Source organism: Lithobates pipiens, unplaced genomic scaffold (assembly GCF_037356315.1).
Source record: "Lithobates pipiens isolate NorthernLeopardFrog02 unplaced genomic scaffold, aLitPip1_a1.2 Scaffold_3, whole genome shotgun sequence".
Taxonomy (NCBI): Eukaryota; Metazoa; Chordata; class Amphibia; order Anura; family Ranidae; genus Lithobates; species Lithobates pipiens.
In genome coordinates, this window is record NW_027507790.1 from 270,934,537 (window position 1) to 270,951,166 (window position 16,630).

Here is a 16,630-nt window from a genome sequence, read left to right on the forward strand (position 1 = left end):
TTAATCCTAAACCTATACATGGTCTACTGGTCACATGTGTTGAATTCCTCCGAGATCCATGCCTCATTCATTTTTAGAAATGTGAGGTAGTTAACACTGTCGTGAGCTAGGCGAGTACGCTTATCGGTCACGATCCCCCCTGCTGCGCTGAACGTCCTTTCGGACAGGACACTGGACAAGGGGCAAGCCAACAGTTTGATTGCAAATTGGGCAAGCTCTGGCCAGAGGTCAAGCCTGCCCACCCAGTAGTCCAGGGGTTCATCACTCCTCAGAGCATCCACATCGGCCATTAACCCGATGTAGTCGGACACCTGACGGTCTAGGCGTTCCCTGATGCTGGATCCAGATGACACCTGTCGATGGGTCGGCTGAAAGAATGACCTCATATCAGAAGTCACCAACACATCTTCAAACCGGCCTCTTCTTGCAGGCGCTGTTGGATTAGTACCCGCAACTCCTTCTCTGGGAGTGGGAATTGCTCCTCTGCCAGTGCACGTAAAAGCAGAATGCAGCATTTCTCGAAGCAAGGCCTGGAAGTGCTCCATTCTGACAGCCCTCTGTGATGGCGGTAACATTTCCGCCATTTTGTTTGTACCTGGGGTCTAAGTACGTTGCCACCCAGTACTGGTCCTTGACCCTTATGCTTTTTATACAGGGGTCCCTATTAAAACACTGGAGTATGAAGGCCCCCATTTGCACTAAACTGGAAGTGGTGTGGTGGCCTGGCTCCTGCTCATCATCCAGGATAATGTCGTCCTCTTCATTCTCCTCTCCCCATCCACGCACAACAACAGGGATCCCAGAAAGGTTTAAAGCATGCTCTTCTTGCACCTCCTCATCCGCCCCGGCACCATCCTCCTCTGACTCCTCTTCAGACTCCTGTTGTTCACTTGTCTCAGATAGAGTAGCCCCCCCTGGGATTTCATCCAGCATTGCGACTTCCTCATATTCCCGCTCCTGCTCCTCCACAGCTTGATCAATGACACTACGCAATGCATGCTCCATAAAGAAGGCATAAGGTACCATGCCACTGATGGCGCCATGGCTGCAACTGACCAGTTTGGTGCTCTCCTAAAATGGCTGCAGAAGTCTGCATGCATCGCGCATGAGCAGCCACTGGTGCGGTGAAAAAAAACAGCTCCCCAGAACCAGTTCTGCCACAGAGTTCATACAGGTAGACGTTAACTGCACGTTTCTGCTGGAGCAGCCTATCAAGCATATAGAAGGTTGAGTTCCATCGCGTCGGGCAATCGCAAATAAGACGTCTGACCGGCAGATTGTGATGCCGCTGAATGTCAGCAAGGCGAGCCATGGTTGTGTAAGATCTTCTGAAATGGGCCGAGATTTTCCTTGCCTGCCGCAAGATGTCCTGGACCCCAGGGTATTTGACAACGAATCGCTGCACGACCAAGTTTAAGACGCGTGCCATGCAGGATGGAGTAGGAGGAGGAGGAGAAGAAGAGCCAGGCCTGCATGCAATCCGTGGCGGTAAAACCAAATCTACACGTGTGCCACGGGTTACATGCTTGACGGCCGTCAGAAGGTTCACCCAGTGGGCAGTAAAAGTGATATACCTTCCCTGCCTGTGTTTGCTAGACCACCTGTCTGTGATCAGATGTATCTTGGCACTGTGTGCCAGAGATACATTCACTTGCCGCTGAACATGGCCATATAGCTCTGGGATGCCATTCTCTGAGAAATACTTCCTTCCTGGGACCTTCCATTGTGGTGTTCCAATGGCCACAAATTTTCGAAAGGCCTCCGAGTCCACCAGTTTATATGGCAGTAGTTGGCGGGCTATGAGTTCTGACAAGCCAGCCGTCAACCGTTGGGCAAGAGGGTTATCCGGCGTCATCATTTTTTTACGCTCGAACATTAGGCCCACGGAAGCCTGCCTTTTTGCAGAAAAACGTGAGCTTGGCGTGATGGAAGGTGGAGTGGAGGACAATTGTGAGGAGAGAGGAGAAGGAGAAGTAGAAGATGAGGCTGGACGGTGAGAGCCTGGAGTGTGGCTTTGTGTGTTCCATTGCTCCCACTGGGCTCGGTGATGGCTGCTCATGTGCCATCTTAAGGCAGTCGTTCCTAGGTGAGTGTTGGGCTTACCGCGACTAATGCGTTGACTGCAAAGATTGCAGATAGCAATACTATTGTCAGCAGCGGACACGTTAAAAAATGCCCACACTGCGGAGCCATGTGACGGCGTCCTGGGAGCGCCAGATGTGACCGTACATGGTCGATGACTCGCTCCTGATACATTAGCAGTCTGCTTTGCCCCTCCTGTGCAATGTAAGTTATTCCTGCTTCTCCTCCCTATCTGCTGGTCCATATCTCCCTCTGAACTCCCCTCCTCTTCCTCTCTTGTGGGCACCCACGTGACATCACTAGACACGTCATCATCGACGTCACCTTCCCCACCGCTATAAGTAGAGATCGCGGAGTAGGCAGCAACACTGGGGACCAACCTCCTTCTTGGGTTGATCTGGGTACTGTCGTCAGACTGCTGAGTGGCGGTTGTTGCTACCTCCTCTTCCTGATCCAATGCCAAGAGTGGCTGCGCATCAGAAATGTCTTGATATGAATCGGAAAATAATTCCTGTGATTCAAGCGGAAGGTATGTGGTGGTGGTGGTGGTGGTGTTATTGGTGGTAGTGTCTTTGGGGGTGCACATAGCAGAGAGTGAAGAAGAGGGTGCAGATCGAGAGGATGAGGAGGGTGCAGAAGAGTAAGGCTGAGTGAGCCACTCAATCAAGTCTGGTGCGTCCTTTAAAGTAATTGAACGCACCTTCTGCAACTTCCCACTTTGGCTCAAGCCTGTTGCTCCGGCCCTACCCCTACCACCCTGTCATGGTTATGCAGTGATCTTCCTGTGTTTGCTTACCTCCCCTCATGTCTTCAGACTAAGAGGCCAGCCACTTCCACCTGGTGGTTTTTATAACCTCTCCTCTAAGCATGGCTCCACCCCAGGCCCTATCAGGGAGCCCTATATTAACCTGTGCACTGTAGGTCATCAGTGCTGATCAACCATTGTGTATTCCTTTGTGTGTTAGCTTCCTGTTTCCTGCCGTGTGCTCTGCTACTTTTTTCCGTTAACGACTTTGGCGTGGCTTGACTATCCCTCTTTGCCTGTGATCCTGACCTTTTGGCGTGTACCCGACTATTCTTGTCTGCTTGTGGCCCCGACCTTGGCTTTGTCCCTCACCATCCCTATCCTCCTGTTGCCTACTGTGGGTGTGAGCTGGGGGACCCTGGGGGTCGTGACCTGGAGCCAGTTGCAGCCAAGTCCATCCTCACCACCAGAGGCGCTGGTGAACACCTGCTGGCCCTTAGACTCCGTGCCCCAGGGAATCTTACGCTCTAACCCCAGTGGGATCTGTCCACCGTCTGCAGCAGTCAGCCGTAGGGTCCACAACCTTGCAGTGCACTCCAGATCCCTACGGTGTGCACCTGTCGCCCCGCCTCAAGGTGACCTGACATACCCCTGCGGAAGGGCCTGCCTCTTCCTCTGCCTGTCATTTTTTAAATGACCCTGTGACAAAACTCTCAGTCCCTATACTGATAAAGGACTGCTGCAGAATAGGGCAGCAGTCAGCAGTAGTGCACCTCAACCCTATATATTGTGGACCTATACCAGTCCTTAAGGATTAGCAGACTGTACCTCACTCAACCCTATGTACTGTAGTACACTATACCTTACCAGTCCTTCTAAGGACCTTTGTGGAACTAGTAGGTTGTGATTAGCAGACTGTACCTCAGTCCCTATACTGATAAAGGACCGCTGCAGAATAGGGCAGCAGTCAGCAGTAGTGCACCTCAACCCTATGTATTGTGGACCTATACCAGTCCTTAAGGATTAGCAGACTGTACCTCACTCAACCCTATGTACTGTAGTACACTATACCTTACCAGTCCTTATAAAGACCTTTGTGGAACTAGTAGGTTGTGATTAGCAGACTGTACCTCAGTCCCTATACTGATAAAGGACTGCTGCAGAATAGGGCAGCAGTCAGCAGTAGTGCACCTCAACCCTATGTATTGTGGACCTATACCAGTCCTTAAGGATTAGCAGACTGTACCTCACTCAACCCTATGTACTGTAGTACACTATACCTTACCAGTCCCTATAAGGACCTTTGTGGAACTAGTAGGTTGTGATTAGCAGACTGTACCTCAGTCCCTATACTGATAAAGGACTGCTGCAGAATAGGGCAGCAGTCAGCAGTAGTGCACCTCAACCCTATATATTGTGGACCTATACCAGTCCTTAAGGAATAGCAGACTGTACATCACTCAACCCTATGTACTGTAGTACACTATACCTTACCAGTCCTTATAAGGACCTTTGTGGAACTAGTAGGTTGTGATTAGCAGACTGTACCTCAGTCCCTATACTGATAAAGGACTGCTGCAGAATAGGGCAGCAGTCAGCAGTAGTGCACGTCAACCCTATATATTGTGGACCTATACCAGTCATTAAGGAATAGCAGACTGTACCTCACTCAACCCTATGTACTGTAGTACACTATACCTTACCAGTCCCTATAAGGACCTTTGTGGAACTAGTAGGTTGTGATTAGCAGACTATACCTCAGCCCCTATACTGATAAAGGACTGCTGCAGAGTAGGGCAGGAGTCAGCAGTAGTGAACCTAAACCCTATATATTGTGGACCTATACCAGTCCTTAAGGAATAGCAGACTGTACCTCACTCAACCCTATGAACTGTAGTACACTATACCTTACCAGTCCTTATAAGGACCGTTGTGGAACTAGTAGGTTGTGATTAGCAGACTGTACCTCAGTCCCTATACTCATAAAGGACTACTGCAGCAGAAGGGTAGCAGTCAAGTATAATATTCTTTCTATATTTGGAAGAAAGAATATTATATGTGTACAAGCCTATTACCATACCAGTCCTGAAAATAACCTTTGTGGACCTAATAGTAACAGCTACTGATTAAACTGACTGTCCCTCACTGCCACACAGAGCTTCCTGCCAGTCCCTATTTAAACTGACAAAACACAGGCTGCTGCAACAATAACTTGATAGCACTCAAAACTATATCCTGTACTACTTTACCATACCAGTCCTGAAAAGGACTTTTGTGGACCTAATAGTAACAGCTAATGATTAAACTGACTGTCTCTGCTGCACACAGCGTCCTGTCCCTCTCTCTACACTGACAAAAGACAGGCTTCTGCAACAAGGACTTGAATAGGAGTGCCTCAAACCTATATCCTGAACTACACCCAACACCTATACCATACCAGTCCTTAAAAGAACTTTTGTGGACCTAATAGCTAGCGATTTGGGTCACTGCAGTCTCTCCCTGCTCCACACAGCAACCTCTCCCTATAGTGACATACTAAAGAATGTAAAATGGCCTCCGGATTGGGTCTATTTATAAGTTATGGGGAATGTTCAAGTGTCCATGTGCTGTAATGTCTCAATTGGCTGTCCTGTACCACATGATGGATGTGTCATCATAGGTCAAACTTCTTTTACACAGTAAACACGGAAGTCCGCCGGGCGAACAGCGGCAATAGTCCGCCGATCGGGCGGACCGCGAACAGCCGAAATTCGCAGCGAAATGACCGCCGGGGCGAACTGTTCGGCCATCCCTACTGATGATCCCTTCCTGGAATTTAAGGAAGGATCCAGTCCACCCTGAATCTCTGTATAGCACATGAGCATTCAGCAAAGCCAATTGAAATAAGTATACAGACACTTTTTTTTACCAGCGTCTGGCCTTATGAGCAATTAGGTATGGCACCAACAGCTAGTCATTGAGGTCCACCCTCCCATATTTTGGTTATATTCGTGGACACAGAGGGGTTTCTTCACAACACCAGTCACCGTAGGAATTTGGACCATCGTGTCTGCATGAAGGGAGGAAAAATTAAAACATTCTTATTAAGTTATTACACTTCAAGCAGGTTCTCTCCCTCAGCCTGAGATGGGAATCTACAAGCCGCTGGGGAAAGCCCCAGAAATTAGGTCACATGGTGCCACATGCTCCAATCTGTTGATCAAACAAGTGACTAAAATGTGGCACGCTCGTGTAATCATTGTCCACATAAAAATGGTATCCCTTTCTGAATTAGTCCCACACAATCCCACACAATCTTGCCAGCGCTCCCTATGTAGTCAGGGCAGTTTGTCGGCTCTACGTGACTATCTGTTCCCTCATAAACCATAAAACTACATGGCCCTGTCACAGAGCTTTTACATCTTGACCCCGTATCTGGCACACTTGCTGGGAAGCAGGCAGAAAACATAATCAGGGACTCATCAACGCAGACAACTCGATGGGAAGTAAACAAATCTGCAAAACGTTTGTTTTATGTGTTTTATGAGGGGCTGAATTTTGCAGAGCCGATGGTATCCAGGGTCTCCACGAGGACGACAGAGTTTATTGTTGTTGAAGTGCATGAACCGCAAAATCTGCTCGTATCGTGCCCTGACCATGGAAACAGAGAACACAGGCATATGGTGAATTGGGTCAGTGGACCAATATGACAACTCACTCTTTTTAACTATGCTCATGTCGAGGGTTAGGCCCAGAAAGGTCTTAAATTCGAAAAACATAATTTGTTTTCAATCTCTGGCAAGGACGGACAGGGGATTAGCAGCAATGTACTGACCAGCATACAAATTGCTTTAGTCCACAATAGATCTATAGAACTCTTCTGTGAAAAACAGCAAAAAAAAATCAAGTGACGGAAAATCAACTGAATGCTGGATTGGCCAGTGAATGGGGGAAGTACAGGTGCTGCAGAAGTGGTGGGCTCCCAATTAGGATTGGAGGATTGGCAAATTCTGCAGGAAGGACATTATGGGCACGATGGGCCTGTCTTTTTCTTCTTAGTGGCAGCGGGACACTATTTGTGCTTGCCACCTCACCAGCTTGAACTGCACTTATGGGACTCGCCACGTCACCACGTGCTACTACAGCGCTGGTTTGACTACGACCAGGGTGTACTAGACCGCTGGTGCTTGCCAGTTCACCAGAAGAAATAGCGGCGCTAGTACTTCTCTGCTCCATACGAAAGGCCTGAGGTTCATTTACCTCAACAGCAGAAGATCGGGTCTGGTACGCCTGACCCTGGCAGGGACCACAAATCTATCATCAGAGCTTTCTGTTATGGAACCGCTGTCGTCTACAGGATCATATTCTGAGCCTGAATCTGACAGATGACTTCTTCTTCACTATCTTCTACTATCTGCTATACTTGGAATTCTTTTTTTTTAGAACACATTAAAATTAGTACTTTGGACTACTCATTCTTTGTTTTCTTCTTGCACAAGGATACATATCAGTAATTTTTTGGATTTCTAGTACACACGTTCTCTTCCTCCTCCCTTTTTCTGTGTCCTGTACTGCACAATGGCAGGTACCCAACCATCATTATTTTGACCCAAAGTTCAAGCCAGGGCCATTATTTTGCACAAAAGGTCATTCCATGTCCATGGCATGTGGAATGCCCTAAAGCAGCAGGAGGTAAAGGTGTAATATGAAGAGGAAGAGTGTTTGAGTGCTGAAGGAGAAGTGTTGGAGTGTTGAAGGTTAGGAGGAGAAGTGTTGGAATGCTGGCAACAGCAGGAATTATAGTGGGAAGTTTCAAGGTAGATATTTTACCCTTTCTTGATACAAGGGGAAAACTCTGGTAGAACTACTGCCACCATTCCAAAGGAAGTCCATGTAGAACAATTACTGTAGGAAAAGAAAAATGCAAAGTCATTACAGTTACATGAGCGAAAATACAGAAGACATGGAGAATCAGGTATTCACACACTTTAATGCCCCATACACAATCGGAAATTCCACCAGCAACAGTCTGATGAGAGCCTTTGGCCGGAAAATGCGATCGTGTGTATGCTCCATCGAACTTTTACTGGTGGAATTTCGGTCAGCAAAAGATTGAGAGCAGGTTGTCAATTTTTCAGTCGGAAAAAGTTCCAATCGGAAATTCCAATCATCTGTACAAATTCCGATGAGCAAAATTCCTACACATGCTCAGGAACAATTTGACGCATGCTCGGAAACAATGAGCCTCATTACATGTTTGCAGGTAGGGGCCAAAAAAAAGGTAAGTAAAGACAGTCTTCTTTTACAGGCCTTGCTTACTTTACAGGGAGGGAACAATATAGAACAGTTATGTGCATTAATGTGAGCAGAAATCATTATAAAAAAAATGATTTGGTACTACCTGTGTATTTCAATCGTATGATAATATTTAGCATTGATCATTGCTGAATAGGAGTTTATTTTAAAGAAATTATGTGTCTTGGTTTAGAGTTGTTAAAATAACCATTCACAAATAAACTACCTGTACAAAAAATTAAAAGTAGATAGAAGATGATGTCAGTATATCGAGAACAAAGAGAGATGTATGGTACTGAACTGTATAAAAGGAGGGGAGAGAAGCCATCTCATTGTATTGTCATTGTGATACTCATGCTGCAGAGATCTGTGTCACAATGGAAAATTATAGGCTTTAATTAAAGAAGAACCCAGTGATCGGCACTATGCGTGTATCATATACCTACATCTTCCAGTTCTGTGTGATCCTGCAATGTATGACACTGTGGAGATCAGGAGGAATACAGAGTCCGGCCTGTACCCTTCATTTTACTGATGTATTTGATGAGTTCCAATATTTTCAGGATGGAGATCTGATCATTGGAGGAGTGCTCACTGTGAGGTCAAAAGGAGATGATCAATATTCACCTGAAAAAAAGACATACAGGTATGTAACTTACTTGCTATGGAGAGAAAAATGTGATCAGGGAGACAAAGAACAACAAATCGGATTTTAAAAAATGATTGTAAGAAATACATGTGATGGAAATATTATAAGAATGTATATATTGGATATGAAATGTCTCTTCGTTTACAAGAATGTATATATTGGATATGAAATGTCTCTTCCTTTACAAGCAAGCAAATCTGAAAGTGTCAGGGGGTGGGTGACAGTGACAAACTATAACAGTGTCAGGGTGTTGGAGAAGTTGATGGAAGAGTCTTTTCTTTAAAGCTGAACATGTGGGTATTCCTCCATCTGCTCTGTTTGTATGGATGGAGCAATCTGTCATTTTCTTTTGATGTAATTAGGGTTGCACCGATACTAGTATCGGTATCGGTGCCGATACTGAGTATTTGCACAAATATCGGTACTTTCTAGCTTGGATCTTTGAGCTGTCTGTGGGTCTCCTCTGTTGATAGCTGAAGTGTTAAAGAAGTCCAGTAATTGGAGGTGTCAAATAAAAAAAGAATAACAGCCGGCAATGTTTATTAACAACAACGTTGCTCAATCGCTAAAACACTAAACATTAAAAACATTGTTTCTTTTTGTATTTTTCTGTTTCTTCTGTAGATCAAGGGGGTTTCATTTTTACATATATATATATATATATATATATATATATATATATATATATATATATAAACATATTTACACATTTCACATTGAAAAAGCGCAAAAAGAAAAATCTATTTATTTAATTTGTAATTAACTTTTCAAAAACACAGTTGCAGTAGGTATCGGTAATCAGTATCGGCAATTACTAAAAAAAAAGTATCGGTACTCATAGAAAAAATAGTATCGGTGCATCCCTAGTTGTAACGGTTATCATTTTACAGCTGTCCTTGGATGTTTTTTTTTTTCATTCATCCTGGTAAAATACTCTGACTGTTGTTTTACTAGGCCTCTGCCTTCAGAAAATATATTATGTTCTGGCGATTTAGGTCATTTTATAACCAAAAAATGCAGATTTTAAAATGTGTACAAAAAATAAAATAAACGTTCTAGATGGGACATAAAATCTCAGGGGGAAGGTTGTGGGTAAAGTGTGATGTATGCTTTAATCCCGATTGTTCTGTTACCATTCTTTATAGCATCACACATACAATCTGTGCTGTTATTTCCCTTTTTTTTACAAACTCCAGCACAGGGCACAATGAAGGGTTCATATACTAAAGTCCTGCTGTGGATTGGCCGCTCATATTGTTTTCATGTGTTTAAGACTTAAGTATGTTTTAAAGGTCTTAAATCTGAACCCCAGACAGATATAAAAGACACAAATGCAGCTCTGTACTGATTCGGGAGATCTTGATAAAAAAAAAATTTAAATATAGGAGATCACTACAAAAAAAAATAGAAACATTATTCTGGAGATCTGGAGAAAAAAAAAGAAAAAAAAGATTATTCAGGAGATCACGAGAAATAATAAAGAAATCATAATAATAAAGAAATCAGTTTGTCAGAACTCTGTGTGAATATCAGCAGCAAAACAACTTCATTAGAGTTTGCCCATCAGGGCCGTCTTTAAGGCAAGGCAAAAGGGGCAGCTGCCCAGGGCCCTGTCATTGTTGTAGGGCCCAAAGCAGCTGTCTCATACTTGCCAACTATCCCAGTTTACATTCCCTTGAAGTTTTAGTCCTGTGCTGCTACTAATGCTGCCCAGCTCTGTCCTATTGTTGTGTACAGATGACTCACCTGCAGACCTGTGTTTACATGTAAATACTGGCATTCATATGTAAATAGCTGAGGCCAATGGCATTGATATGTAAATAAAGTCAGCATTCATAGGTATATCATGCCCCCCTGCAGTGAGAAGATGTGCTGTAACCTATTGCAACCAGTGAGCAGTATTACTGTACAGTAATCTCTAACTGCCAATCAACAAGCAGAAATGTGCTGTAACCTCTAGCAACTAATCAGTGAGCCTTAAGGAGTGCTGTAACCTCTAGCAACCAGTCAGTAAGCAGTAATGATATGCTGTAACTTCTGGCAACCAATCGCATTAGCTGCCTGATCTGATAGAGTAAACTGATTTTAAGTCTAGCAGCTATTTAATGTATGTCTCAGAGAAGGTGGAGAGCGAAATTGCATGGGGGGGCCCTAAGAATTTTTTTGCCCAGGGTCCAATCAATATTAAAGACAGCCCTGTTGCCCATCACACCCTTATTTAGGGCCTGATACATGACTTCCTCACAAATGAGGCATTGGCCCACCTCCATTTCCTGCAATATGCTGGCTGTCATGCAGGCATAGGCCTCTTGAAGATTGGGGGTGTTTCTGAGGGCTGCAGTAGCCTGCCAAATCAAAGAAAGCACTGACTCCTCCACGTTACTCCCCTTCCTGGGCCTCTTTGTTGGAAGGCGGAGGGGAGGAACCTGAGATTCGGTCAGCCACCTCCTGGCTGCCACTTTCCAGGGCCTCCTCCTGCCTGAGACTTTCCTGTGTATGAAAATGGGACACACAATTTAGAGCTCATGACTGTTGCAAATTGAATGTTAACAAATAGAAAAGACTATCCTTCTGACCCCAGCATTTGTCATTCTTGTCACAATATTTTTTTTCTACTGTCTATTGGTATATAAACCACTTTGTTAATTCTGAAATGAGTGATCAATAATAACATCTAGTTAACATCATTCATTTTTGGCAGGGAATATGTTGAACAATGCTATACCTGGCTCAAGCTGGGCTCCTCCACAGCTTCCTGGGTGGAAGGCCCAGGTTGGACTTCTGAAGCCTCATCTAAGGTGGAAGGAAGAGTGGAAGGAAGAGTTGAAAGTGATGGCCTGATTTCAGTCTGGTCTGACAAAAACTGCATTCTTTCGTAGTACCACAGCCTGGGAACTTAAATATCTGCTTCTCCTGATCTCATAGAATCCTGGACCTTCTTGCTCTCCCTATTATATGTGCTCCTTAGGCCACCAATTTTGCACTTTGAATGGGGAGGGTTGCCGTGGGAATCACTGGCTTCACCAATTCCAGTGATTGATCCAGCACTGCCTTCCTCTTTATTTTATTATTATAAAAAGGGTGTTTCACCTTCCACAGACAGGGCAACTCCCTGTATTTATCAATAAAGTTGGGGAGGAAGTCATGATCATTGAATCTATCCATTTTCCCTGCAAGACACAACACAAGACAAACCCTAATGTCTCCTAATCTTGTCCCACTATAGGCCACAATCTATAAGCAGTATAGGCCACTGATGCCCCAAGTTAAAATGGTACCTTTGTTAGCACGATCGGCGCTTATGCTACTCCGTCCTCCACTCACAGATCGTATGTACGATGCACACGTGTTACGCTTTATATACACTGCACATGCGTGAAACTCTGCCCACCCCTGACCTTCTTTCTAGTATATTCCCGCCCCTTTTCTTTTGGAGCAGTGGGAAAGCACATGACGGAGACAGAGCAAGTGCTTGCAGAGAAGAGCAACAATGACGAAAGCCTGGAGCCACAAACATCACGATCCAAGAGATTTAAGACATCAAATATGTCCTTTGGTGAGGTGGTGGAGATGGTGGACATCTTGAAGAGGGCCGATGGTAAATATGGACCGTACAGCAACCCAAATGTGAGAAAAGCCAAAATCATGACTAAAGTTGTGAAAAGTCTGCAGAATAATATTGGGGTACGGTGATCCAAGAATCAACTGAGTAAAAGATGGTCAGACCTCAAATTGAGGGAGCAGGATCAGTACAGAAGACTCAAGAAAGTGCTGCAAAAAAGTAAGTATTTTGTCTTGTGTTCCTATTATTATTTTACTTTTGTGCTGCTCCATTTGCTTTTCTTTACTGTTTTACAGTGTATTTGCTTTTAGTAAATAACCCGCACATTGCTTTATAATTGGCACCAATCAGGCCATTTTAGGCACTCAAAACAATTCATGGTGTTGAAAAATATGTTTTTTATCATTAATGTATTACATCCATTAACAACAAAAACAAGGTGTGTGTGTGTGTGTAGCAGACCCACAACATAAAAGTTAGCTGAAGAAGAGATTGTCACCTCCTGTATCAAATAAATAACGTTTGAAGAATAATGATGAAAACTGCCAAAAAGAAAAGCACATTGGAGAGATGCTGGAGAAGAGATCCAATGGCTGGGTTCGGACAGGTAGACAGTCTCTCACAGCTGGATGCAGAAGCAGATGCAAGCAGGAGATGGTGAGCAGGTCCAGCCACAGGCACAGATGAGAGCAGGCAGATGGTGCAGTATAGGGATGAGCAAGTTCAAGACCGGATCACAAGCTGGGTAGGCAACAGGTGGGCAGCGTGGTAAAAAGGAGTGGGCAGATGTGAGGTCAGAGACAGGCCGAGGTCAAAGGCAGGCAGCAGACAGGATAATCCAAGGGACGAGCCGGGTAAAGAGGAGGTCAGAAATACAAGCAAAGTCACAGGTAACAGGGCACAGGAAGCTGCAGATCGGACAGAACCGAGCACACCGCGGGGGACACTTAAGTAGGCCGCTTGGCACCAACGTGCACTGACGCACGCGCGCGCTCTATTCAAGTGGGCGCTCTTAAAAGCACTGAGCAGTTTCTCTGCATGTAAATTGCTTTCAGGTTCCCAGGAGTTATCTTCCAGACCGTACCCCTTCCACTTGATTAAGTACTGAATTTGGTTACCCCTCTTTCTACAGTCTACGGGTTTAGGTGGGCCCGAGTTCCGGCCAGTGAAAGGATTAGGGGTAACGGGTTTTAACAAAGATACATGGAAGACTGGATGAACTGGATGATCTTTAGGGAACCGGATAAGTCCAACTCATAAGTAACATCATTAATTTTCCTCCTGACTGCGAAGGGACCCAAAAACTTAGGACCCAGCTTCCTTGAGGGACAAGCCATCTTCAGATTAGCCGTAGAGAGCCAAACCTGATTGCCCGGTACAAGGATGAGTTCTCCATGTTTCTTCCTATCAAACATCCCTTTGTTATAATCCTGGGTTTTGGCCATAGTCTCCTGTAGCAATTTGTTGTTGGTCAAGAAGAAGTCAATTGTCTCGGAAACTGCAGGAATGACACACTCAGGAACCGAACCAGCCAAGAAGGATGGATGGTAACCATAATTTGTGAAGAAAGGCGGCTGTTTGATAGCAGAATGCAGTGAGTTGTTATAGGAAAATTCGACTAGAGGCAGAAGAGAGACCCAGTCGTTTTGTGAAAAGGCAGAGAAACAGCGGAGGTATTGTTCCAAGGTCTGATTAGTTCTCTCCGTCTGGCCATTTGTCTGGGGATAATAGGCAGAAGAAAATGCCAACTCAATTTTGAGGGAACTGCACAGGGCCTTCCAAAACTTGGAGGTAAATTGGACACCCTGGTCGGATACAATGCTTGAAGGAACGAAGGTGTGCCTTTCATAGGCAGAAAATGGGCCATCTTAGACAGCCTGTCGACCACCACAAAGATGGTAGAGAAGCCTTCCACCAGGGGCAACTCCACGATGAAATCCATTGAAATCATCTTCCAAGGTCTTTCTGGAACTGGCAAAGGTCTTAGTAGACCCCAGGATCTTGTCCGGCTAGTCTTGCTCCGGGCACAGGTGGTGCAGGACTCTATGTACTTCTTGCAATCACTACTTAGCTGCGGCCACCAGAATGCACGCTGCACCAAGTCCACCATCTTCAAAGTGCCAAAGTGACTGGTAAGTTTGTGGTCATGGCAGAGCTCCAGAACAGCCACCCTCACATCCTCCAGAACCAGAATTTTGTCCTTGTACCGGAACATGCCATCTTGCAACCTTACAACATTCTCAACCGATGGGGACCACCCCACAGAAGCTTGTCTAATCCAAGACAGGAGGTCCCCCTGGAGAAGCAAGAAATTTCCAGCATGGAGGATGGTATCTGGAAGCAAGGTATCCTGGAAATTATGAAACATACGGGAGAGAGCATCTGGGTTGATGTTCTTGGAACCGGGTCTGTACGTGATGTGGAAGTGGAATCTGGAGAAGAACAGTGCCCACTTCGCCTGCCGTGGTTTCAATCTCTTTGCCGTTCTCAGATACTCCACATTTTTGTGGTCGGTATAGACCAGGATTGGATGTGCAGCACCCTCCAGTAAGTAACGGCACTCCTCCAAAGCTGCCTTTATAGCCAGTAGTTCCCGGTCCCCCACATCGTAGTTTCTCTCTCCGCTGCGGAGAGCTTGCGAGAGTCAAAGGCCACTGGGAATTTCCGAAGCGTCCACCTCAAGGACAAAGGGCAGGGCAGGATCCGGGTGCTTTAGGATGGAAGCAGAAGTAAAGAGCTCCTTCAGTTTCTTGAAAGCAACTTGGGCCTTAGGGGACCAACAGAAATGGTTTCCTTGCTTGGTGAGTTCAGTGATGGGGGCGATTATTGCAGAGAAGCCCCTAATGAACTTCCGGTAAAAAAAAAAGCCAATAAAACGCTGGACACCCTTTTTATCGGTAGGAGCGGGCCAATCCAGAATAGCGGACACCTTCCGAGGATCCATCTTGATACCATCGACAGAGATAACCAGGCCAAGGAACTGTATGCATTGGAGCTCAAATTCACACTTTTCCAACTTGGCGTAAAGTCTATGCTGCCTAAGACGAGTCAACACATTTCAACGTGCCTGTGATGGTCAGTGACTGAGGAAGAGAAGATTAGGATGTCATCCAAGTAAACAATAACATATAAATCCAACAGGTCACGGAAGACGTTGTTTATAAAGTGTTTGAAAGTTGCGGGTGCATTACACAGACCAAAGGGCATAACAAGATATTCGAAGTGCCTGAACCGCGTGCAGAAGGCAGTCTTCCACTCATCCCCCTCACGAATGTGGATCAAGTTATAGGCACTGCGGAGATCTAACTTGGTGAACACAACAGCGACCCCAGTCTTTGGAAGAGTTCGGGCACTAAGGGTAGTGGATAGCGATTTTTGATGGTAATCTTATTTAGCTCCTGATAATTGATACAAGGTCGTAGAGAGTGGTCTTTTTTTTCAACAAAAAAGATGCCGGCTCCCGCTGGGGAAGTAGACGGGTGAATGAATCCTCTTTTGAAATTTTCGTCTAAATAGCCCTTTAGAGTTTCCAGCTCTTGCTCGGTTAACGGGAAAATTCTTCCGAAAGGGACCTCGGTTCCAGGTAGAAGCTCTATCAGGCAGTCGAAGGATCTGTGCGGGGGTAGGGTTTCTGCTCCTTTCTTGCTAAACACATCCGCAAAATCCAGAGAGGGCGCAGGAATTGCTTGAGGTGACTCAGGATCAGAGTCCAGACTGAGGAGCTGAGTGGACGTGGAAGGGACTTCAAGAAAGCAGTGCTGTTGGCAGTAGCCGGAAAGGAACTTGACCCTCCCTGTGGCCCAGTCGATGTTGGGGTTGTGGGCTTGTAGCCAAGGCATTCCCAAGATAATGGGGAAAAGAGGGGAAGAGATGGCATCCAAGCATAGGAGTTCACGTGGTTAGGACCCATGGTGGTCAGCAAGGGGATGGTTTCCTGGGTGACAGGACCAGAACTGAGGATGGAGCCATCGGCAAGGTGCACCGCCAGGCTTTGGGACTTCGGTAGGAGGGGAATGCAGTGATTGGCAGCAAATGTCTGGTCAATAAAACAACTACAGGCTCCAGAATCAATTATGACTGGAACTGGAATATCCTTGTTGGGAAGCTGTAGAAAGACAGAGAGAGCAAGGTGAGAAGTAGACTTAGGCAGAGTAGGAGCATGCTTGAAAGGAATCGGAGGAGACTTACGTGTCTTGTTAGGACAAGATCTCATGTAGTACTTGGTTCTCCACAGTACATACACAGGTTACTGGCTCTTCGGCGTTGCCATTCCTCCAGAGTGAGGGATGGATGGATGAGACCCAGCTGCATGGGTTCA

The 16,630-nt window shown here is 45.6% G+C and overlaps 1 pseudogene across 1 annotated transcript in view; it reads left to right on the forward strand.

The window, feature by feature from the left end:
- The first annotated feature begins 8,453 nt into the window (after positions 1-8,453).
- The window catches only part of LOC143940036 (vomeronasal type-2 receptor 26-like), a 162,577-nt pseudogene continuing 154,400 nt past the window's right edge, over positions 8,454-16,630 (forward strand). Inside the window, exon 1 of the transcript XR_013263818.1 lies at positions 8,454-8,747. The product of XR_013263818.1 is annotated as a vomeronasal type-2 receptor 26-like (transcript). The remainder of the gene's footprint in view (positions 8,748-16,630) is intronic.